The sequence below is a fragment of the Lacerta agilis genome, chromosome 5 (assembly GCF_009819535.1).
Source record: "Lacerta agilis isolate rLacAgi1 chromosome 5, rLacAgi1.pri, whole genome shotgun sequence".
Classification (NCBI taxonomy): domain Eukaryota; kingdom Metazoa; phylum Chordata; class Lepidosauria; order Squamata; family Lacertidae; genus Lacerta; species Lacerta agilis.
In genome coordinates this window covers 21,741,667-21,763,351 of record NC_046316.1, presented here as the reverse complement: position 1 = coordinate 21,763,351, position 21,685 = coordinate 21,741,667, and positions in this window count along the sequence as shown.

Below are 21,685 nucleotides of genomic sequence, written 5' to 3'. Positions count from 1 at the left end.
CAGCACAATGGATGGCTCTGATATATTTGGAGAAGTCTGTTTTCTTTTTGTTTGAAAGGGTTTCATTATTTGACTCTTGTACATAAGTGAATTTTGTCCCGGCAACTTCTTGGGACCACACAACCAAGAAGGTTTGAAGGGAATGTGGCTTGAAGGGCTGAGGTTTGAATGAAATTCTTCTGTGGAGCACCCGTTGTCCTGTTTTGTCCCCTGATCCTTGCTGAATGCTGATTTGCAACACCACCTTCTGGCAAATAGATGAATGTTTTGTATCACAATCCACAGCAGGCCAATGGGCCCCAGCCCCAGCCCCAGCCCCAGCCCCAGCCCTGCTTCCCAGTTAGCTATTGTGGTGAAAAGCCATCCTGGTGAACTTTACCAGAGGGTGAAATATATCCCTAAATGGCAGAAGTTGATTGAGTATATGGAACTCGCAGAACTGACCGCGAAACTCCGAGACCAGAGGGAGGAGAAGGTGCAAGAGGATTGGAAGAAATTTAAAGACTATTTGAAACGACGTGAAAAGTTAGACATTTGAAATCGAATTCAGAGGACATTATAGGCGATAGCGATAAAATGTTAGGTTAAAATAGGATATAAGAAGGTAGAATTGTGATATGTGTATTTTTGTTAGGAGTAAGATTATAGATATAAGATGATAGATAAGGAATAAGATTACTTGAGAAAAAATGAATTTAAAGATGTTATAAAGTTACTATAGTATATTTGAAATGAACGCAGAAGAGAGGACGTGAGGAAGTCCCCAAAATAAGGTTATAAATAAGATAAGTCTAGTTAAATAGATGTTTGATTGTCAGGTATTGTTTTTTAGTTGTGTTGTAGTGTCTTGTTTTGTATTTTGTATTTTGTATTTTGTATGTATTTTTGTGCTTTTTTAAAATACCAATAAATTCTTATAAAAAAGAAAGAAAGAAATATATCCCTAAAATATATATAAATCATAAAACTACAACACATGGATGTGTGGGGGGTTAGACTAGGCTACCCAGATAACACCCCTAGTGCTTCAGAAACCCCTCCGTGAATGTTACCCTTGAGTCTCTCATGTGCTCAGTCTGATACTTTACTTTGTATTTTACCCAAAAGAGAAAAGGAATGACAGTTGAAGCACTGAAATGAAATGGGGAACAGAAAAACATCCACCCAAAAGAGCTAGGCCATCTATATGGGCATATTGGTGACTTTGGAGTTATATTCGTTTTGCTTTTACAAATTCAGGGAATCACAGTGAGCTTAATATTAGAAAAGGGTCTTTCAGCAACCAGAAATGGGTAGCTGGAAACAGTTGCTGATTTTCTATTTTTATTTTTAATGACCAATATTTTCCTAGAAAGGTGAAATCAGGCTAAGTGGTGTTTCAGAAAACAGTTTGGCATTTTGATGTGAACTATGTGTATGAGGGTGTAGGGAAGAAAAATGTTACATAAATGAGGAGCACCATATACAATCATACAATGATGTAAGCTACACCAGCCACTTGGGGCTCTGGCTATACATGGGGAGAGGTGAGGTGACCTCCCCAGGCAACAGGATCCACAAGGACAGCAGATCCAGCCTCCAAGGAATGCATTGCCTGCTGCTACTGCTACTGCCATGGTGACACACCCCTGTGGCATGCTCCTTGGAGACTAGACCTGTCATTTCCTCATCATCAGCACTCCCCATGCCACCTATACAGTAGCCTCTTTGGAAATAGGTGCTGTTGGTGGTCTCCTACCCTTATCCCTGGTAGGGTTGGGAGTACCATTCTGTTGTTCACCTCACAGGCCAAAGTGTCTTGGGTCGGTCCTGGCTCAGGTTTTGCCCAATTGACATTTCTCTTCAGAAGGAAGAGCCCTTCAGAGGAAAAAAAAAATTCCGCTTCCAGTTCCTATACTAAGGGATCCATTCCAATTCTAGCTGGAAACAACTAACCAGACACAGTAATAATAATAATAATAATAATAATAATAATAATAATAATAATACAACCACAATGACATTGGCCACCAATATGGCAGGCTGATTCCACACAAACCTTTCTGTTGCTGAATTGATGCAATTCTTTTCAGACCCGAAAGGTATGGGAATATTTATTTTTTTTTAAGCAATGATATTTTCTCAAGGCTCTGTTGTTAACATTTCCCCTTTTTATTTTTTGCTTTGCTGCTAAGAGAGATGTGCCCTTCCCTCGCTGACAGAGCCCGCCTCCATATAGCTTGCGCTTCCTCAACACACTGATCACACAACACTGCATACGTAAATGATCTGTTTTATATTCCCTCCTATGCTGTCTAGTTAAATCTCTCATTTTTAAATCTATGACTTCTCTATCAAGAAACAGGAGAAATTGCTGACTGCACTGTAAAACTCTCTGAGCTGTGAGGCCCATAGATCAGCTTTATTTGAGTTGGAGCATTTTCACGAAGGGGGGAGGCTAACAGCAATCTGTCTCAGGTTTGGATGCTTGCTGGGTTCATAATTTCTACTAGGGCTGTTTGGGAAGGCCTCTGGTAAGATGAGATCCACCCGAAAATAATAACCGCCTGCTACTACAAATAATAAAGCAGTAATATATTATTTCATGTGCCTTGCTGAACTGGTAGGCACACTGGTCTCAGAGCATCACTGTGGGAATTATGCTCTGAAATCACAATGTTGTTTACTGAAATTTGGATACCCATTTTTGCACAAGGCTCGTTTCTGAAAGGGTCCCTTAGGAATGAGTTCTCTTTGGGAAGATGCATTAGCCCTAGTGAGCATGATTGGTACCAACCACAGCCAAGCCACTACTCAAAAGCATTGTTGGGAACTCAGCTGGGAACAGCAGCAATTGCTTGTGTTAGGGGAAAGTCCAGGGTTCCGATAATGCACATCCTTATTGCAGGCGAGAGACCAACACAACTATCCACACATGGCACCCTCATATGGTCTTTCTTTCTGCAAAGTGTGTACCAGTATCAGGTGTCAAGGAGCTGGTTTGTCCCTTTCCTCTCCATCACAATGTCCCGTACATATTTACTGTTGGGCTGGGAGCTAAACTGATTATATGCTTAGACCTCATCTACACTATATATTTAAAGCAGTATCATACCACTCAAAACAGTCATGACTTCTCCCAAAGAACCCTGGGAATGGTAGTTTGCTAAGGGTGCTGGGAATTGTTAGGAGACCCTTATTCCTATCAGAGAGCTATAATTCCTAGAGTGGTTTGACAATCAGTCCCTCTTCCCAGGGAATTCTGGGAACTGCAGTACCAATTAGTGGATCTCAGGTTTCTAGTAAGGAAAAAAAAGAAACAATTCCACGCCAGTCTCCTGAAAATTAATCAGCATCTCTGCTAAAATACAACTTCGTATGCAATTTTCAACAATATACACATTTTGGCAAAACAATTTCCCCTAATATATATATTTATTTATAATGCACTTGTGTATGTCATTTTCACCAATGTATACATTCATATGCATGTTTCACCTTAGTATATGCAATTTTGTGCACATTACGTGATGCATTGCAAAATTCAAAGAGTTCCGAATTTGGAAGGTTGGCTGTTCCACTTCACATATTACCGGTATCTCAGAAAGTGTAAATTGGGTAAGTTAGCCTTTAAATGCAAACGGCATTAAACGTCTCCCTGTTCCCTATCCCAGAGCCAATCCCCTCAATTCATAGCACTTTTTAATGGACAGAAATACAGCAGCTGGCATGCAGAAGCTGCATCATGCCAGGCTATGAGCTCAGCTCGGCTCGGCTTTTGGAGGAGAGATTACTTTCAACGCGATCCATCAATCAAAAGAACAGCAGTTCTAAATAAAATGGCTCTGGGGAGGCAGGAGTGGTTTTCAGACAATGGCAGCACTAGGCCACAGAGATGGGTCTATAATTTGAAGGATTCCTGCTACATTGAAAGAAAAGAAGAAACCAGGGAAAATGAAACTCATACGTACCACATTGAGCTAACTGTGACTGAAAGGTCTCTTCCTTTTCCTCCATCAGCTGTTACCATAATTTAATGTCATTTCATAAAAGCACCCTTAAAGAAATTCCATTAGCATGACAATAAGCCATTCTTTCTCTCCTAATTTTTATTTTGCCTCTGCCAGTGGACTAGGAAAAAGCTTGTACTATGAAACACCAACATTTGGTTTCATCCGTTTAACACACGCAGACCTGTAACTGTGTCTATTAACTTAAAATCCATAGAGGTTGGGAATATTGGGTTGCTACAAAATTTCACAGAAATTGGAAATTCTAAAACAAATCTGGAAGTTCTTACTTTTGGAAGGAATTGGGGAAGGGGAGCAAAAAATAAATTCAATCAAGCTGATTTTTCAGGTGATGCCCTGATTGTCAGAAAGCAGAGCTGGGCTGTTTGAAAGGCCTTTTGCAAACAGCCCCATGCTACTCTTTGAACCTCTGAAAACCAGAGATTTAAAGAGCGCTGCACAGCTGCTTGAATATGGGTTATCAAATAGTCCTGTGCTGTGCTGTTTGACGGCCTCTTCCCAATAGGAAACTGAAGAGCAGAGGTTAAATCCTGCTCCTGCAACTGCATGTGCCAGTTCCTAAAATGGCATGCAGCCAATGCATAATCAGTAGTTCTAGGCAGTAGCAAAAAGAAGAGGAGGAGGAGGAGGAGGAGGAGGAGGAAGAGGAGGAGGAGGAGGAGGAGGAGGAGGAAGAAGAAGAAGAAGAAGAAGAAGAAGAAGAAGAAGAAGAAGAAGAAGAAGAAGAAGCCCACAATGCTTATTGAACCCATAATGTCAATCCATGTGTGGTTGGTAGACCATATTCATGTCAGCTGGTCAATTCAACTCAAAATGTATTCAGGTTTACATTGATTCATCTTAGGTTAAAAACGATAGGTTTTAGCATTTCAGATTTAGTTCCTTCCTTCGTCTAACAAGCTAATGGTGAACCCAGGGTGCATGAAAGCAATCTGGCATGTGTTCAAGTGGCGGAGTCCAATTGTATCCACGTACTTAACATGTCTTCTGGTCCAAATATCCTGACATATAGCAGTGGGATATATTACTCTGTGCATTAATGCTGAATGGACTGTGATCAAATATCAGTTTTCTATCTAGGAGGAGAGGGAAGGGGGGGCTGATTCTATTTTCAGTTCCTCCCCAGGTTGTCAGGGCCGACAAAGCTTACTGTGACAACCATCTTAGAGGATACCTACACCTATGCAGACCAAATCCAGCAGCAGGGCATGTGCGACCCTCGGTTCTGAATATGGGCTCTTTGAAATTTTGTGCACATCAAACCTCTCCCAGTAGGGATATACAAGCAGAAGATTCTCCATCAGCCTTGTTGAGATTAATGGGGGTTTGCATATCACCAGGTGTTCAGTATCTTTCTCTCCTTCTCCCTTCTGTGCCAGATATCCCCCTCCCCTCAGAAAACAGTGGTCCTCATTTCCCCAAAAATGTATATTTAACTGCCCCCACGGGCTACATTCTTTATCATTAACTGTGATCAAAGGTTAATAATGTGTAAAGTGATCCTGTATGGCAATGTGTTAGGACTTGATATCTGGTAATTTTTAAGTTTTTGCAGCCTAAAGTGGTTTATTACATTGTTACTTATGTTTTATTTGGCAGTGCATTTAATGTATATGTTGCAGCTCATATTGCTTTGAGAACTGACAGGCTTTGATTTAACTGTTTTCTTGTGTGAAATTGAATTTGTTCCTAATTTTGAAGCTTATAAGTCAGCTGGGCCTATTTGTCTGCATAGCAGCTGTTGTGTTTTGGGACTGGCTCTCACCAACTTGCTGGTATGTGATTAATTTTAAAATTATCTGAAAACATTCACAGTTTTGAACATAACATATTGCATGACTATAAAACATGTGCAAATCAATTCTCATTGCATTTTCCACGTGGAAATTAATATATTGCATAGAAATGTGAATATTCATTTCTCTAGTTTTACCTGCAAAGTAATTAAAGTCTAGCCATGAGTTTCAGGAAGGAAAACAGATTCTTGCACGTAGCTCCCCATATCGTAATTTAGACACTTTATCCAACACAGTTATTCATTTCCATGTTGAATAATGCCAGGTCTGGCACTTAGTCAAGATATACATAGGGAGAAAAAAACTTGAGAAAGGTCAAGCTGTAATAATTACTCCAGGTAAGAAGGAGTAGAAGATATGGAAGTTTTGTGTTGTTTCCTTCTCATTTTTACAGCAAGTGACAGGATGGACATTAAAGGGTGTCAGACAGCTGTTTGTAGATCCTATTTAGAGGGGACTGGGAATCATTTTGACACCCATGGAAGTAGCAATTGCTGGCATTGCAAAGTAGCTTCCAGGAGGTAGCAAAACATTTGCTGGAAACTGCTGAGTGGGAAACACTCAGAATATGGGAATAAAAATCATGTTGAAAACATCTGGGTTAGGATAGAAGGAGAGAGAAAACAAATGTGATAATGTTATGTCAATACCGGTATATCACAGGGCACTCAGCCAAGTTGGGTTATGGGTTATGTTTTCCCTAAATCTATGATTCTATGAAATACATTCTAAACCTTTCATAGATGTGAGTTGACCAGAGTGGCTGGGGCAATGCAGTCAAATGGGCAGGGTGTTGTTGGTGTTGTTGTAATAGTAGTAATAATAGTTGAATTAGGGACATGGGTGGCGCTGTGGTCTAAACTACTGAGCCTCTTGGGCTTGCCAATCAGAAGGTCGGTGGTTCGAATCCTCACAATGGGGTGAGCTCCCCTTGCTCTGTCCTAGCTTCTGCCAACCTATCAGTTCAGAAGCATGCCAGTGCAAGTAAATAGGTACCTCTGTGGCAGGAAGGTAAATGACATTTCCATGGTTTCCGTCATGGTGTTCCATTGCACCAGAAGCAGTTTTGTCATGCTGTCCACATGACCCAGAAAGCTGTCTGTGGACAAACACCGGCTCCCTCGGCCTGAAAGCAAGATGAGCGCCGCAAACCCATAGACGCCTTTGACTGGACTTAACCATCCAGGGGTCCTTTACCTTTATCTTTTTACCCAGTAGTAGTAGTAGTATTAGTAGTAGTAGTAATGGGGGGTTTCCACTATCCTGACATCTCCTGAAAGTTGCATTCTACTAAATATGGAAGGAGCAACACATTTTTTGTCTTGGCTTGCTGACAACTTCATATTTCAGAGGATGGAGTAAGGAGCAAAGGGATCTCCTAACCTGAACTTAATCCTGACCAACAGGGGAGAAGGGACTGATGAAGTGAAAGTGACAGGAACCTTGAGGGAAAGTGACCATGTCATCTTCAAAGTTGTGGTGGCAAGAGATATGAAAGCTAAGCAGAGTCAGACATGTACCTTGGACTTTAGGAAAGCTAATTTCAAGGAACTCAAAGAAAAGTTGAGAGGGATTCCTAAAAGAATAGCTGTCGACAACACCAGATCTTAACGTCATGAGAGAACTAAACTACTGTAAAGCAACATTATGCCTCAAACCAAGATTTGCAGAAACATTGCTGACCCTGTATTGATTTCTGGAAGGTTCAGTACATGATTGATATTAACCTCTTTTCCGTCACTTGATGCTTGGTTGAATTGAACTTTCAGTGGTCTATAAAAATATGAACATGTTTAGGTTACTTGTATTCAAAGTAGTGCTAAGTCACTCATTACATTAAAGCAAGGGTTTCTGCTTGCACAGGGTAACTTCCTTCCTATCTGCTCCCACCGTACAGCCCTAAATCTGTTCTGGGATGGCTTTCTCCAATCTTCTGGAGCAGATTTCGGGAGGGAGAAAGGCATGTACATCTCTCTCTACTGTATATATTAATGTTTTTTTGGTCGACATATTCAATTGTTGTTGCTCTTTATTGATTATATGTATTGAATATTAAATATGTTTTTTATTTTATGTAAAAAGCAGGATTATTCTTTACCATCCAAACAGTATAGGCTGCAATATTAGTTAGATGTCAGCATCTCTCTCTCTCTCTCTCTCTCTCTCTCTCTCTCTCTCTCTCTCTCTCTCTCTCTCTGTGTGTGTGTGTTTCTCCCAACATATCTGCCTGATACAATTTGCACAGTTGAATTTGCTAAATGGGAGCTTGATGCTGCCTCTCCATATATATACTTTTCTTTACATTTTTAAATATTAAAATACTTTTACCAAGAAGAGTTATTGCTGAAGCAAGCAAACTGCAGGCTCAGATCCACAGAAACTGAAATGAAATTGATAAAAGCTACTCAGGACAATATGAAATACTACACTACTTTGTGGTGCCTTCGGCTGGTAACAGTTCTTATATTCCCCCCCCTCTATTTTTTTTTATTGCAAATGTAACAGAAAGAATGGGGAAAATATCAATCCACATTTTAGAAAAAGAATAATCAATATCTATATCTATCTATCTATCTATCTGTCTATCTATCTATCTATCTATCTATCTATCTATCTATCTATCTGCACAGTACTTGTGTCCAAATAGCTATCCAAGCAAGATTGATGGTTATAAGATCTACGTCAGCACCCCTTAACTTTTGACTTCTAAAGGCATTTGATTGTTTCCTGATGTATGTAACTTGTGTTTCCGGCTTCGACATCAGCTGAATATATACAGCAGGGAGTTTCACAATGAGCACCCTGAAGAGAAAAGCAGAAACAAGACAGGGAAAGAGAGATTGGAGATTATTCTGAAGCTAGTACTCGTAGCTTTCCAGACCAGAATTCAAATTTCACTATGGACGATCACAAAGGCAGCAGGAAGTCTGCAGAATAGGGATGCTATGGAAATCTGGCACTTTCCTAATGCCAAAATCGCATGTTCTTTCTTGCAGATGAGTGTCGCAAATGGGCATATCCTCAAAAAGAGTGGAGACTAAATGTTGTTATGCTAAGACAATTAAGTATGCAATATGCAACAATCAGGATTATACAGCTTAGAGACCTATCTTTCGTTTGGCATGGGGATGCACAATTACCCACAATTGTGGATAATAATACTATGTAATATGATTCATACCACCAGTGTGAAAATCACAGATTCATTTGCTTTTGCAAACAAGTTACAAACATGCAGTTTCATTGAGCAGGCTGGAAATCTACACGGATATAAAGGAGCAGATATCACACATTTATACTAGATAGATCAAATGTGTTTTATGCAAGAATGGTAACTTTATTTCAGGGGGAGGATGGGAGTTGCCCTTTGTTCTCTCACTCTCTTCTCACACATTGATGTAGCTAAACACATAGTGGCCATTCAGTAGCATATGATCAAAATGAAGTACAGGGGTACCTTGGAAGTCAAACGGAATCCGTTCCGGAAGTCCGTTCAACTTCCAAAACATTCAGAAACCAAGACGCAGCTTCTGATTGGTTGCTGGAAGCTCCTGTAGCCAATCGGAAGCCATGGAAGCCCTGTCAGACGTTCGGGTTCCAAAGAATGTTTGCAAACTGGAACACTCACTTCTGGGTTTTCGGCATTCAGGAGCCAAAACGTTTGAGACGCAAGGCATTCACAAACCAAGGTATGGCTGTAATGGCATTTCTTTTTATGTAGCACTGCTCTATTTAAACTCATGTTAGACGTCTTCTTGAGTCCTTGCCCTATTTTGTGCTAAAAAAATGATAAAATACAAGTTGAAAAGGGTGTGGGGACCTTAAATGTTGATGAACTGTTACAGATATACAAACCACAACCTTATATGTCTCCAGCATCTGGTAATTAGAAGTGTACTATTTTTTTTGGAAATGGAGGTTCCACAATTTCTTATCATGGCTAAGAGCCAAATAATACACTCAAACCTTGGTTCCCGAATGCCTCCATTTTGGAATGTTCCGGCTTCCCAACTCCGAAAACCTGGAAGTAACTGCTCCAGTTTTCGAACAATTTTTGGAAGTCAAATGGCTTCTGAGCCACATTTTTCATCCCCCCCCCTGACTTTGCAGCAAGCCCACTGATCCTCTGTTTTTCAAATTTTCAGAAGCCGAACAGTCTTCTGGAAGAGATTACATTCAAAAACCGAGGTTCCACTGTAGTCTTGTCTGCCAACAATAGAATCTTCACTTGGTCATGAAGCTCACTGATTGAATCCTTCTGAAATCCTCCCTTGCTTGTGACAAAGAATTCTATTGGTTGACCATGCACTGAATGAATTTATTTAATGACATTGGCTCCTAACCAGCTGAAGTTGGGGGACATTATTTACTACTGTGTAGATGGACTACATTATAGGTCTTCTTCTGTGTAAACTCTGCAATGAAAAGTTCAACAGGGTGTGATTTTAGCTCAGAAGATGTGGGTCATAGAAAAAACCTAAGAACAGTGGAGAAACTTATTCCGTTTGCATTTTAATGCAAAGCTACCCATTTGCACTTCCTGAAGAAATATGCAAAATATAGCTTTCTTTTAACATTTAACATTTGCCCTTGCAAATAAATTTTGCAACCAAAAAATTTATACATAAGCTGCACATTTTAGTGAAAATAACATACACAAATGCATTTTATTAGTGAGTTTGCTCAAAAAATGCATACACTAGGCAAAACTGCACACAGCAGTGTGTGAATTAGGATAAATGTGCACTGATTTTCATGTGAACTTTTAATTTGAAAACTTATGTGAAAATAGGGCAAACCAAACTTGAGATTGGAAGAATGAGGAAACTGAATCTGACAGATTTGCCAGTTTGTAGTTAAAATACAGCAATGTTTCTTTCGACATGGATCCACCAGTCATTCTGATGCTACATTTGCAGGAGATCCTCAAAATCAGAATGAAAATAAGAGGAAAATACTAAAAAGCCTTAGGTGTCTCTGAAATCTTCTCTGCACTCCTGGAGAGGCAATCCTCATTTCCGTTTAAATATGAGAACCTAGGTTAGAAAACAGCATGTGTGCCTCTTCAGGAGTGTAGCTGCAGCAGAAACTTTATGGAAACATATGCCCTTGAACATAGTATAACCTTGTTTTTTCATGGTCATAAAAGTTTCTAATAATTTACCAATTTAGCAAATTTTACCAAAACACAGCTGGGTTTATGTTTAAGTGAGAGATGTCTATAAATGTCTATGAAATATGTCTATGAAACTAGCACATATCTATGTAGAAACATTAATCTGTTTGGATGCAAAATATCTGATTCTCAAGACCCAAGAAAGCTTTAGAGGCTAACTGAGGGTACAGTATACTACCAGGGAGTAGTGTTTAGACCTGATGCTAATTGGATGTCCTACACACACACTCCATGTCAGTTTGGAATTGACAGGCTCAAAATATTAATAGCCCCCCACTCAAATGCATCATAAACTTTTAGAACTTTTTCTTGTTGTTAGGAGAGAAGAATCTGAAGGACTTTTAAAAGACAGGTTGCTCACAGAGAAGGGCAAGGAGGCCAGGTGGCCTAATCATGATTTACTGTCTGATCTGTTTCACATAGTTTGATCATAAAATTCCTACAGGGTCAGTGTCTTTATGGTCCATGTAAAAGTGCCCATGGGTTACGGCAGGGCTGTCAAAATCAAATGAGCTGGAGGAGAAACTCTCCACCTAGTAGATGGCAAAGGATCACACCTGTAGCTCATTGCTAAAAGATTTCTAGGATTAGTGGCTGGGGGAGTCAGTGGAAGACCCAGTTGCTAACATCTAAAAATACTTATTACAATTCTGTACCAATATCCAGATCTTGCCTGCCAAAATCCCTTTGCTAGGCCACTGCTGTTGTCAATCGTCACCTTGTGCACTAGTGATGTGCCAATATCTTCAACCAGGTGTTTGGACCATTTGCATGAAGGATAGGCAAAAAGAAACTGCCTGGGAAAAGAGAGAGAGATTAATGCAATAACTTCAAAGAATTTTTGAGCAAGGGGAGGAAGGGTTTGCCTACTGTGTTTTCTTACTTCAAAGTGATTAAGAGGTAGCAGAGTGGTGGGTGTCCTTTCTGGTACATTATTTTAACAGCACCTTCTTAGCTTACCAGTGCTTGTCTGTGTATAGAAAGAAGATGAATCAAAACAATATGCTATATGCATAAAAAAATGAGGCTGCCTAAGGAGTGAAGGAGAGCTCTGGAGACACACACACTAAGGAACATAGGATTTGCTTTTAAAAAAAGTTAAATTGATATTTTAACTTATAAAAAACTTATATTCCATTGATCTGGTGGTGGTTGTTCTGGAGTTCTTCAGCACTCTGCAAGTAGCCTCCTAGACCATCTCACTTATTGTGAAGCTCACAGACTTAGAGAAACATAGAGACATAGAAACTCTCTATGTTTCTGTACTGACTTTTTATGTATGTTTCTCTGAGTCTATGGGCTTCACAGGAAGTAATGCTCTCCAGGATGCTGCTTACAGGGTGCTGAAGAACTCTGGAATACACATTCACACACACACACACACACACACACACAGAGAGAGAGAGAGAGAGAGAGAGAGAGTGCAAAACAGTTTTAAAAAATAGTTAGAAGTTTCCTTTAACTGTTTTGTGTATTTTTTAAATTCAACGTTGCTCTGTTTTTGTTTTTGTTTTGTTTTTCTTGTTAAGTAATCTTACAGAGTTCTTTAGTGTGCCACTGGCAGCATTCTGGAAAGCACCACTTTGTGATGACTTTTTGAGGACCATCATCTTCAGCCAAAAACTAAACTATTCATCTTGCTGTCCACTGTAGCAATATTATGTTAATTAAATATACTAGGTATCAAATTACATAAATTGCACCCTGTTAATTTTAATGCAAAAGAAATGTTATGCAATTGAGGGGGTGTTGTTTACAGGCTGAAAACAACAACAACAACAACAATGGATACCAACTATATTTGTTAGATTGATTTCTGTTCCAGGACAGATAAGTGAACATCGCCAATTTTTGCTCCGCTTTCCACATCCCTAATTAACAGGCAAGTGCTAGTATTCAGTGATTCTGCAGCTGTCAGCAAACAGCAAAGGAGATATGTGAAGAAGAAATAAGACCTACTTCTAAATCTTTAGATAAGTTGCATGCTGGTAGCCAAAGCCCTCCTTTGTTCTCCTTTTAGTGACAAGTGTCCAAAAACTCTAATTTTGTGTGTGTACCCTGGACCAATTTTATCCCTCAGCAAGAAGCTGACATATAGCTCTGTGTGTTGCTTATGAAATCTGACATGATATCAGCACTGTCAGCATGAATGTGCAGACAGTTCATTCCCCCCTCCTCCTTAATTATGGCAAGTTGCAGGTTATGACTGCATTAGGATCTATCTAGCCCCAAATCCCATTCATTAGAAGACTCTGTCTGAGGCTGAAAATAAATATTTTTTAAAATGTTCTCGGTACAGTTTGCCCAGCTTTCCTAGCATCCCTTGTATAGATGCTAGCCTTCTTTAGGCGTTACTTTTAAGCAAAGAGAAAACACATGTTTGGAGTAGCAGGGATGGGCACACTAGCTTCACCTCTTGTGGTCGTTCCCATCACTCTCCAGTTGATGTATGAAGCAGGGAGCTTCTTAAATGCAGACGTGGCTGGCAGAGTGGTGGGGTGGCATAGAGTTGCTTACACTCAGTCACTGGAAAGGAGAGGAATGAGGTGGCAAAGAGGTTGGCATACTGTGGGTTCTGCAGCAGAGCCAATAAAGGCTGCCAGGTGTAGATTTCTGCTTTTGCAAGGTGAGCAGTCAAAGATTGCAGGTTTCTACCCAAAGAGCAGCCACTGCCTCCTTTTGCTTGATCACTTCCTCTGGGTGGCCATGCTAGGCCAAAACCTTCCTAGTACACAGCTCAAAGAGTGAAGGGCAAAGAGCTGGTACAGCCTTCCAGAGGGAGAAGGCAGGAAAGTGGCCAGTTCCCATTCACTTGTATTGGTACAGACTGGGTTCCCCCCCCCTTTCTTTCCTGTTTCAAATCAATATGTAAGACTCACCTTCTGTGCCTTCACAAGGCTTTTTCTGACACCTTCCACTGTTCCCACTGCTGAATACTAGGCATGGGGGAGAGCTTTGATTCAGTTTGCATTTGAAGGCATTTTCCATAATGAGAAGCAAAACAAAATACAGCCACCCTAAATTTACACCTCTCTGAATTTTGCAGCCATGTAAAGTGTACAGGAATGCATATACTAGTGTAAAATTTTGCATTAAAACATATATTTTTATGAATATGAATTTCTGTTTTCTAATGAAAACAAGATACAAAATAATTAAGCCCAGGTAAATTGCTTTGTAGAATTGTGTATGATTGTAATTGTGTGCATTGTAACATGTTGCAAAGAAAAATACCAACTTGCTACACACAAACACGAAACAGAGAAGCCTGGGAAAATGAGAAACCAAAGTTGACAGATCTGCCCATCGCTACTGAACACACAAAGAAGAGGAAGTGTTTGGGATTCTTACTTGCAGGGCAAAGGAGCTGCTTTGACCATTATGTTTTCACATCTGTTTGGTGATAAGATAATGCCTGAAAAATGTGTACATCGGCATTTCTAAAACATGCAGTCAATTTTCTGCTCAGACTGCTCACTTAATGATGTACTTATTCTGTATCAGAGGGCAATTGTATCAGTCAGAAAATATATCCTGGAAATTCACAAGCAGGAAGGCTTGGTAAACAAACACACCATTTTCCCAGGAAGCTATTTATGTGGGTGCCTTAAAGTCCCACACTTGACAAAATAAGCCCTAGACAGAGCTTCCTGCAATCTCTGAGCATAAAAAGATGAAATAATGTTCTAAGTCCTGAGGATGGTCAGAGGGACATATGGACAGTTTTACTATTGGCCAAATTGGAAACGGTTAGAAAGCAATCACGGGTATGAGGCAGCATTATTCTTTTGATACTCTAATGCCCTGCTGAGTAAGCCTTGTAATATAACAAGGAAAGACAAAAGGTCAGAAAAGCCATCCTTACAGCTGGCCAAGAAAATCCAAAGCTGTTGCCTGTGGAGAGTTGTTCATTAACCAAGGCTGTTAAGTACCATATGCAGTAAAATGCTCTTGATGAACATTTGCTCTTTCTTGTAATTCTGATGCAAGACTTGCACACAGGCTAGGAGCTTGGAGAGGGTGTGTGTGTGTGTGTGTGTGTGTGTGTGTAATAGCCACACTCAGTATCGTCTTTTTAGCCAAATGGCCTGTGGGATGCATGAAACATTTGGATAGGAGAAAGTTGTGATCAACAGCAAAGTGTTGAGAAAAACACAGAGGGCATATTGAGAAAACGAGGGGTATGTAATACTTGGATATTAGAGCCAGCATTTTGAAAGAAGGGATTTGAGGCAACATCTGCCACTGCTAAAATAGGCGACCTTCTTGTGTCTTCATCTTATTAACAAATTGCTAATTCCGCAGCACCGATATAAAGTTTACCGAGCCACTCAAATATTCATCCGCAGAGAAGTGAATCCATCATTCACAATGTTGCATGTCAATCAGTCAAACCAAGAAGTGGCTCAGTGCCACCACCTTCTCCACCACCAAGGAAAGGGCTTTTGCTCTCTCACAGGAATGATAAACGTGTGTCTGGTCTGTACCACTTTAGACCGTAGGTGAATACCTATATACCTGAATGCTCCTGCAAAATCCCTCCCCCTTAATGTCCAGTTCTTTTCCTCTGGTGAGGGGATGTTTTGTATGGAGGAGCAATCAAATCAAATGAGAGCCTCCTTCTGCAATCTCAGGTGGTATAGTCCTGACAATAGTTAACCACTTCAGTGAGAACTAGGTCAAGGCAGGACACTGAATGGAGCTTAAGCAGGTATGGTTCTTAAAACAGTTATTTTTTTATACCTACAGAATAATTGAAATGGTTAGGAAACATATGGAGAGTTGCTATCCTGGCCCAACGTACTGGTGGGTGACAGACAGAATTTTTTCTCCATCACAACCTTGCAGCTTCTTGCCCCAATGTAAAGCTTCCGTAGAAGCTTCAGTCCCTGTGTCGCACCACTTCTTTTGTCTTCCCCTTGATTATTCTCTCTTTTCCTCTGAGACTGCTCTGCTTGAAGCTCAGAAACGATAGGGGCAGGGGTCCCTTCCTTGAAGCTACGAATTATATTTTTCTCTAATCTCCTCCCAGACTGCTGTCACTCACTTTAATTAGGCTTGTGTTGTGCTGGGTGGTGTTGATTTTCCACATCCTCAATTTGAAATTTGGATGACAGAGGAATCCGTTTTTAAAAACAAAAACAACACAAACACAAACTTCTTGTATCATCCATTTCACATCTCCCATTTAGTTTAATTTCCTAGGAAATAATAATATATAACAGGGGTAGGCAATCTAAGGCCCGTGGGCCGGATGCGGCCCAATCGCCTTCTCAATCCAGCACACGGACGGTCTGGGAATCAGCATGTTTTTACATGAGTAGAATGTGTCCTTTTATTTAACATGCATCTTTGGGTTATTTGTGGGGCATAGGAATTCATCCATTTCTCCCCCCCCCCAAAAAAAAAATATAGTCTGGCCCACCACATGGTCTGAGGGACAGTGGACCAGCACAAAAAAGTTTTGGATTGCACACTAAATTGGATACAACCCAAGGTATTTTGAAGAAGTCAGATGAGTGGGTTCAAAGACCTGCCTTGCCAAATGTAACATAACCATAACAAAATGAGTTAAACTTCATACTATGGGATGGTGGGGTGGAGGGAGGAATTGCACATTTCATGCTAATATTCTGGTGGGCAAACTGTACTATTTTAAATGCCTTCCTTGAATAGAATATCCGTGCATGTGAAATGCTAAATATAACTGTGGAAGCTATATTCATTTATCAAAGCCACAGTGAGTCTCAAAAATAATGACTGGAGTCAGAAGCTGTTTTATAAGGCACCCAACCTATTCCAAACATCAGCAGCACAATCTGCCTCATGCAAGGAGAGATGATCTTTTTAGTGAGACTGTGGAGTCCAACCCACTCCCCAAAACTGGATGGGTTGCTTGTACACTAGGGGCCTGGGGGGTAGTGAATTACTGCATAGGTCTGGGTGGTGTGAAATATTTGATTAGTAATGTCTGATCAGTGAGCATTGCTGAGCACCTAGACAGCGACAGTGCAGGTGACTGAGGGCAGGTTGGGGGGAGAGGAAGGTGGCCCTGCCTCTAATATCAGAAGGAATCCCCACCCAGTTTTTATTTTACTTTAGCCCTAAAGTTTGTACCTGAAGAATTTTGTCTCTTCTTTAATGGGCCAAACATGGCTACATCAAATACTGTGAGAACCAACCTGATCTTTCCCGCTTTGATGCATAGGATGAACCCTCCAAGTTGCAATGAGTAAAGATTTTCAGAAATCCATCAAATCTGCCCTGAATCTAATGGCAACATTTCCAGAGGACTTCCTGCTTCTAAGTCCAATTGACTCAGACTTTCCCTAGGTTACTGGAAATTACTATTATATACTGTCTATTACAATGCCTTCCAAGGTACTGTACGCCAATGAAAAAAACACATTCAATCAGTGAAGTGATCAAAACAAGAACATCACAATGCAATGTATAAGGGCACCATTCCTGTTAGAAGATGGCGAAAGTCTGAGCAAACATGTTTTGAGCAAGTGTCACAATATCATCAGTGTGGGTGTTTGTCAGAGCCCAGAAGAGAGCTGGTTCCATAAAAATTGAACTGTGATACAGAATGCTCCCCCACAATAAATAAATAAAAAGTCCTTAACTGAGATTGCAGCACAACCTGGAGGGTCCTATCCACCAAGTGCAATGCTTGGACAGGGCAAATCTTCACAGTTTGGATAATCATTCATAATACTGAACGTTGAAATATGTGTTCTGCCTCGAAATGAGGCCGTGGTGCTTCTGTGGTCATTTTCTCACATACATTCCTTTCAAAAACACCCCATTATTTACATATGCATTTGGCGGGGAACAATTCTGAAGTCTGATTTCACTCTGCACACCCCAGAGCAGTGTTTCTGCCACAAAGTAGATATTTCTATTGCTCCAAGAAAATCAAAAAGATTCTCTCATACAATCTGCTCCACAGCCTCTTGCCTCACTCTTGCAGGAAAGGGGTAGGCCACTTGCAGCCACCACCATGTTTTGAGGAAGCCACTTAGCTGTCCTAGGCTGGATCTATACTTGACAGCTCCATCTGTGTTATAACAGTGTTATAACACATATAAAGCGCTTTTCTTTAAGGATGTAGCTGAGACCCTAGAATGTCCTGGGATATAGCTGAGGGGACAGAAAATGTCAGCTGGTTGCCCAGCCACTGAACAGAGCTCCAGTAATGCTACAACACTTGGAAATGATAAACCCCCACCCCACCCCTGAAACTTTTAAAGAAAATTTATTCCCACACACTTACCCTAAATCATCTCCTAGTTTATCCCCCCTGAATGCTCCCCCTTTAATTCCTCCTCTTCTTTTTGTCTGATTTCTCGCACAATCCACTCATGAAAAACTCTATGTGCTTCCCTCCAAGCTGTGTTGTTCAAAGACCACATTTCCATCTTCCTGGAACTGAGGCCACTATAAGCAGCTGCTGTCTGGGTGCAACCTACGTGCTGTCTCCCAGAATACCCTTGATTGCCATGTCTCTGCTTGTGTCTTAGCAGTGCAGGTAGCCATTTAAGCCTGACATTTCTTCACCCCATTTGGAGCGACTGCCACGCTGAACGTCTCCCTGGGTTTTAATTGCATTGTCAGAAAAAAAGAAGAATCAAATAACATTAATTAAATCAGGCGTTTTCTCTCTCTGCGCTCTTTTAGGTTGGAGAGAGCAGGCTCCACAGGAACAGATACCTGCAGCACCAGAGAGATTGATTTGTCAGGATGTCAATTTAGCAAAACAAACAGAGCGGACTTTTTCAGGTGGGAGGGAGGAATCACGGGGAGTTGGAAAAGGGGAGAACTCCATGAAATATTCAGGGATGAATCGCAAACTGATGTCATTATTTATGAAAGGGTTCAGTCAAAAAGCAAAAACCACCCTAGTTAAACAGGATTTTCTTTGAACCAGTTCATCACATAGAATGTATAAGAGGATCCAAAGAAAGATTGGCTTCGTTAACCGACATCAAATTGGCAAAGAGAAGGGTTAAGATCTTCATTCAAATATACATTCTAATAAGGGGGATATATCATGTCATTATTGGGCTTGGAAGTTTTAAAACAGACAGTATAGGCTCCAAATATCGGGTTGTGTTTTTCTGGGTTTTTGTTACTGTAAAGTTGCTGAGCCATATAATTTTTAATTTTGTTTTGTTGTATTCAGTGGATCCCAATGATACAGTATGACTGCTGCACCAGGTGTAGGCTAATGCATTTCATGTCATAAATATCAGAATGGCTACTAAACCCAGCTAAATTGTGGCTAAGTCACCTTTCCCCTGTGCATTAGCTGGAGTTAGCCTAATAAAAAAACACATATTAGAAACCTCTTTGCGAAGGGTTTATTAGGGGCCACTATTGTGGACAGAAGGGATGCGGGTGGCGCTGTGGGTTAAACCACAAAACCTTGGGCTTGCTGATCGGAAGATTGGCGGTTCAAATCCCTGCAACGGGGTGAGCTCCCATTGCTCAGTCCCAGTTCCTGACCACCTAGCAGTTCGAAAGCACGTCAAAGTGCAAGTAGATAAATTGGTATCGCTCCAGTAGGAAGGTAAATGGCGTTTCTGTGTGCTGCTCTGGTTTGCCAGAAGTGGCTTAGTCATGCTGGCCACATGACCCAGAAGCTGTACTCTGGCTCCCTCGGCCAGTAACGCAAGATGAGCGCCACAACCCCAGAGTCGGCCATGACTGGACCTAATGGTCAGGGGTCCCTTTACCTTTACCCATTGTGGACAGAGCAGAAAGATGAAGTATCTCCTCGAATCAAGATGCAAGTTTTTAAATAAAAAAGACACACAAATGTCAACCAAATTTTCTTGGGAGAAGTTAGAAGGAATTGTGCCAGTGAGAAGAGTTCTTCCTGATAAGCTCTCCTCTACTTCTGCTTACTGCGTGACCAGGCACCACAGCCCCAGCCCCCATGGATCATAAGAAAGGAATAAGGACTCTGACAACATTATGGATTTAAAATTAGGCCACAACTTAAATAAATGTAGGAAGAGCTTGGCTTAGGCCTTGGGCGTGTATCCCTCCCAGCCCCCCAGCCGGGGGAACTGGGGCACATCAGGGTAAATGGGATATGGGGGTGCTCTGCTAGACTTAAATGTAAGCAGGCAGCCCAGCCCATATCCCCGCACACAGGGTAGTTCACTGACAACCTTTCAGTGTATGACCAGTGGCACCCATTTATATAGCCCCTTCAAGAGGGGACCCTGGAATTGCCACTGTGAGGGGGGGGTGAATCATCACTTCAGCCCCCCCCCCCCCATTATAGGGAAGAAAAGACTAAAGGACTGTACCGAAGGCCATAACCGCTAAAGTTGTGACTAATTGCTGCGGGGAAGACAAAACCTGCCAATGCAGGAAAATTTCTTCCCGGTCCTTCAACAGCGACCAGTCAAAGACTGCAGCAGCACCTGCTAAACAGGAAGGAAAAGTTAACCTGCAAACAAGAAAACATTAAACAAAGGGAGGGTAGGGAGGATGAATCTCCAAAGCCGACTGCCTGGCTGTTGTTGGCTCCACCCCCTATTTATAAATGGGGCTGGCCCCACCTCCCAGCAAGAAGCCTAATTACTGAGGCTGGGCGTGAACCTCTAAATAATAACACTGAGAAGCAACCCAGCCTCCTACTACTAGTATGTTCCCTGAGAACTGTAGTCCCTGCGTTCGATCCCGCAAGGGGCACCCACATTATGAAATGTGAGTGCTCACTTCATCAGTGTCTGAATGCCCACAAAAAGGCATACAACTAATTTAGTTTAATAATCTTCAGAAAAAAAACAATCAATTCAAGATGGCTAGTGTAGGGGGAGCAGGCTTGGAGGCTCCTTGGGGTAAGGAGTTTGATATTTTGGGACTGGGCTAATGCCTCTGCCCCACAGCAGCAGTGCCCCACCAGTTGACTTTCCCGTCAATATCAAATGCTTTGGGAAAGGTCTTCCCTCAACTTAGATGTCAATTAGCATAATGAAGCCCATTTGGAGCAGAGGCTGTGTCCTAGTTATCCCCTTTGTACTGCTGACAAGGAGGAATGTGCATAGGTGATCCACATCATTCATCTTTCGTTTCCCCGACAGGAATTGCATTAAAAAATAATGGAAGAGATAGTGGCAAAAAAACAGGGTAATGTATGGAAGCTTTTGTCTGCCTCAAGATTTACTGCCCAGTTATAAACTTACAAAAAGTTTATGATAGGGGAATATTTAGCACATCGCCAATCCAAAGTCCTGATAAGAGCCTCACCTTTAGACACAAGACAGTTTCCTGTCATGGGGAAACAGCTGTAAATTACCCTGGATAAAAAGCCACTGTGAAGCGTGAAATCAATTGAGTACTGCAGCATCCTGGGCATTTCTTACTTAATGGCCAATGCCTTGCAGAGGACATTCTGTACATAAATGGACAAAGAGGCAAATGTCTTTTTTCTTCCCCAGGAAATGACAAGGAGGAGATTGCTTTATTTAAGGAGGAATATGGTTTTGTGTTGGAGCACATTGCTGCCTCTCGCCAATAGGTGAAAGTGTAACCCCTCCCATCACAGGTCAAGGAGATAAACAACTACCTGACATTCAGAAAAAACCTGAAGGCAGCCCTTTTCAGGGAAGTTTTTAATGTGTGATATTTTTGTATCTGATTTTTGTTGGAAGCCGCCCAGAGTGGCTGGGGAAATCCAGCCA